This window comes from Humulus lupulus, chromosome 6 (assembly GCF_963169125.1).
Source record: "Humulus lupulus chromosome 6, drHumLupu1.1, whole genome shotgun sequence".
Lineage (NCBI taxonomy): Eukaryota > Viridiplantae > Streptophyta > Magnoliopsida > Rosales > Cannabaceae > Humulus > Humulus lupulus.
Window position 1 is genome coordinate 192,998,561 of NC_084798.1, and position 4,985 is coordinate 193,003,545.

The following is a 4,985-nucleotide window of genomic DNA, read 5'->3' on the forward strand; positions in this document are numbered from 1 at the left end:
TGGGAGGCACATGGCAGTTTTAGGTAAGTGTGTCTTGCTTGGCCATCGACCAGAAAATCATTGGCTTATCTAGCATCATACTTATGGGCAACCAGCCTGGTCACGTATATTCATTTATCTCCCTCAGATATGCAATCTTTTAATTATGTATTAATTGTAATTTCCCTTATTATTTAGATACGCATGTATTAGGTGTAATTAAGGCCCGTTGCCCCATGTAACCTTCTTGAGCCTATAAATAAGAATCAAAGGGCTCAAGGGAGAGGACTTTTTGACTGTCGAACATTTGGCTTGAGAACGCTTAAGCTAAGAGATTCTAAGAGAGAAAAAGAGTGTTGTTATCCATCATAATTGTATCCATCTGAGAACTAGTGAAACTCGTGAACCCTAGTTCATTGATCATTGTTCTTGGAATATTACATTAATAAGAACACTAAATGGATGTAGGTTATTACCATCCTATTGGGGCCAAACAACTATAAATTGTTTGTGTCGTTTATCTTTTCTTCATAATTTCTTCTTGTTTTCATCTCACTTTATATCGTTTATCTGATTCCGTGTCATTGGCCAATTTGAGGGTCAACATTTTGGTGCTTTCATTGAGAGTTCGAATTCAAGACTTCCAAGAAAATCAAATGGCAAAAGCATCCAGAAAGATGAGACAAACTTCTGGTGCTGCGTCCACCTAGCCTCCTCCACAGAATGTGGATGAAGACGAACCATAGTTGGATTTCGAGGAGGTGGAAATGGATTCTGAGACCTTGAGGACAACACTGATTGTGTTGCAGGAGGAGTTAGCCAATTTGAGGGCTAATCAGGAGAATGCGCCTGAGACGATGGCATTGCAACAGAGGGAAATTGAACGTCAACGTCAAGAGTTGAATGAGCGGCAGGCTGACATGGACCACCGGCAGAGAGACGCCACTACCGCCCTGGAAGAAGCCATTCAATTGGACTGGGGACAACTTGCACCAACTTCTCAAACCAGATCAGCCACCAAGGGCACTACCACAACAAAGCCCAAACTTAAGTCATCCACCGTAACCGGCATGCCGTCCAAGGACGGAGCAACCTCCTACTGCTCAGCAGGATATTCCATTTCAAGATCATGAGCATCAGCCACCTTCTTGTTCTGGTCGAGATAATCCCCAATGTCAAAGGCAGAATAGGGCTGGGCAGCCTCCCCAAAGCCCTAGACGCCAAACTGCTGAGGAACCGAATCCTCCAAGCACGGGACAACGTCCTTCTGCTAAAAGAAGGCATGATTAGTCAGGCTCTGTGGTCAGCCCCCCCCCCCCCCCCCCCATGACATAATAATGCTCGGGGACCCACCGACCAACGCAGGCCTCCCCCTGACACTCGAGAGATACCAGCAATAGGAGGGAATAATGCAATTAGCCGGTCGCGCCATAGTCGGTCGCATTTTAGGGACGAACATGACTACAACAAAGTTGATATTGGCTGAGGAAATGTTGGCTGAGGACAAAGAGAGAGAGGTGGAGAAAGGAACACCCCACCAAGAGAAAATAGGCCTGCGAGCCAGAACCCTGGGGAGCAGCCTAGGCAACCTAACGTCTTTGATCGGTTGGGCTCTAGCAAGAAAAGGCATAGATACGACGACTTGAGGGATGTGCTCAATGACAGGTGCGAAAGGCATGATGAGTACGCTCCTCTAGCACCGGTCGCCCCAGCAATACCAGATGCAATACAAGCCTAGATCAATGTGCTGAACCAGGCCGTCCAACATCTAGTGGGGAGCCAAACATCCCACATCGAGTATGATCGGAGGAGAGGCACTCCATTCATTCAAAGAATAATAATGGTAGAAACCCCAAGCAAATTTAAGATGCTAGTATTGCCCAACTTCGATGGATATGGGGACTCGATATCTCATGTGAATAAATTTGAGATACAAATGGACATCCAGGAGGTGTCAGATGATGCTCGTTGCAAAATCTTTGCAGCCACCCTATCTGATTCTGCTTAGGAATGGTTTTTCAAATTCCATCCTGCTAGCATAGTGTCATGGGAAATGTTCGGGAAGGAGTTCTACAGGCAATTCTACACTGGTCGAGTACATTCGACTGAAGCCAACCAATTGGTCGAGATTCACTAGAAGGAAGGAGAGTCTTTAAAGGAATATGTCCAGCATTTTATGCAAGCGGCAGCTGGAGCTAAAATGATTGGCGGTGAGGGGAAAATGATGGCAGTTACTGCTGGAGTGCGGTGCCACTCATCCCTCTGGAACAGTTTAAGGAAGAATGGGGTGAAGAGTACCCAAGAATTCCTAGATTGAGCAGACCGGTACATCAAGGTCGAAGAGGCGATTGCTAATGAGAGGAAGTCGCCTACAGGAGACAAGAGACCAAAGGAAGATCCTGTCAAAGCCGCCAATGGGTCAGAAAAACCCAATGGCAACGACAAGAACAACAGGAAAAACGGTGGGAAAAGGGCAAACAACAAGCCATCGACGTATGAGAATAAGCGCCATAAGAGTAACAGGTATGAGCCAAGATTCACCAATCACATGGCCCTTGTTGAAAGCAGAGTGAAGGTGTACCAGGCGACCAGCACCAATGTCCCTTACAAGCGATTAGCGCCGATAAGGAATGATATCTCCAAGAGAGATACAACGAAGTTTTGTCATTTTTTCAACAACTATGGTCATGACACCTGTAATGCCCTGGATAGTCAAGACCGCTACACTGTGTGTTTGTAAAGGTGCAAGACTTGCTAATCAAGTCATTTAATTAGAAACGTGTTACTGAAACTATAATTGAACTAGGGATAAAATATTTTGGTCACAAATGTTGCGTTTCATATAATTTCTTATTTTAGTACATGGGATCTCAAAAGAAATAATGTTTAAAAGACAGTTTACAAAATTTCAAGTTATAAGTACAGCTACTAGCCACTCTAAGAGCAAAACAGACATTTAGGCTTTTCCCGTCCTATACTACTCCTCGGCCGTGGCGACCAATCAGCCGACTATGTACATTCAGCCTCAAAGCTCTTCCACTCAGGACTGGTCCACTTGACCCTTGCTTTTACCTACACCATGTAGCACCCATGAGCCAAGGCCCGGCATGAAAACACAATAACAGAGCATAATCATCAATCAAACAATCATATAACTCATGCAGTATAATCATATACTCAACAATTCACAATATTCACATAATCAGGTATTCAGCATACTAAGTTCATCAATTCACATTAGTATCCAATTCACATATGATAATCAGGGTCAACGCCCTTAGGTCGCACCACCTATTTATCCCACTGACTCCGGCCTGCTTAAACTGAGCTCAGTGAATATTAAGCTGTCCTCAGCTAACAGTGGCCGAGTCGCGCTCTGTGCACAAATATTATTTACGGCACTCTTGGGCTATCTAACACATGTCCCATGGCATAATGCCATATATGACATCATACAGATATAGGGAGCTCTTAGTCCCAACACAATCACATAACCAGGTGTAGTTTTCTTACCTTTTGTATGCCTTGATTTTCCCACGGGCTGATTAGCAGGCCAAGCTTCGGACTAATCATGGTTAGTCCATAAACATCCCCCAGGTCGGATCCCCTGTCTTGAGGTCGTACCCCCCTTAGCTCGAGGAATCCTCAAGGACTCGCCAAGATTCCCAAGACGGGAGCAAGGAATCGGAAGGCCGAAGGTCAGGTCAGGTGCACAGATCGTGGTACGAGCTAGATATGGAGGCTACGACCCCTCGTAAAGTCAACACACGCAAGATAAACGTGCATATATCTGACATCACGTGTCCGATATCTCCCTGACTTCTCGGACACGCTGCAGGAACGTGCGTGTTTAGACACCCACGGCTGGGTTGGGCCGTGCGGCCCATTATCTCCTTACCTATCGATTTGACCATACTTATGTGTCAGGTTTAGGAATTAATCATGAATGTCACAGAGTTGATATGACAAATAAGGTCACGGGATGACCTCCTTACCAACTTCCAGGTGCCTTCTCCTATAAATATGGAGACCCTGGGAGTTGATAAGGGTTGGAAAAAATAGTCTCTAGAGAGATATACTTTGTAACCAAATACCCAGAATATATCAATAATATTGACTAGTGGAGTAGAAGGATTTTAACCTTTGAACCACTCAAAAACGTGTCGTGAGTCACCTAATTCATTCACTAAGATCTTATATCTGTTACGGTTCTACATTCGGCGCTAATCCCTTCCTCTTTTTCTCTTAATTATCTGTTGGCGAAAAATCGCGTCAACACCTTTGATTCCGCTAGATTTATTCATTGAGATCAACCCTCAGGCACGATCCCTTCCGAGACCTAGCGTACACCTAGTCATAGCCACAAATTAGAATCATCACCAAACCTCAATTTCAAAACCTAACCTCGGGACCCATCCCGAGCCCTCAGGAAGCCCTAATTCCACCAAACGAGGTGGTGGAATCAAACCCCGAGTCCCCGGACGAAAACCCTAAGAAATAACCCAAAAACCCTCTTCTGGAAATAGGGTAGCGCTACAACACTAAAAAGAGGATGATATAGCGCTACAAGCAGAACCAGAGGCTCCAGGAAACCCAAACCTAGCGCTGTAGCGCCCAAAGGCTAGCGCTACAGTGCTAGTCACAGACCAGCAACACCCTGTTTTTTCCTCCTTCGATTTTCCTCAATCCAAAACCCCTTGGAACCCTTCCAAACCTCAACTAAACACCAAATTGAGTCTGCCATCATCTCTATCTCACCCATATGACCCAACCATACAAAACTCAACCACATGCACCCCAAAATAAAGGAACCATCATGATTGATCTTGAAACTCAAAAACTCAACAGAACATCAGAACTTCAGAACTTTGAAGCCGGAATTTCATACCTTCAATGGAAAATTTTGACCTAGGTTATCTTCCACACCTCCTCAAATCCTTAGGCTTAACTCCCTAGAATTCCCACCAAAACTCAACTTAGAAAACCATTTCTATATCAAAACCAGA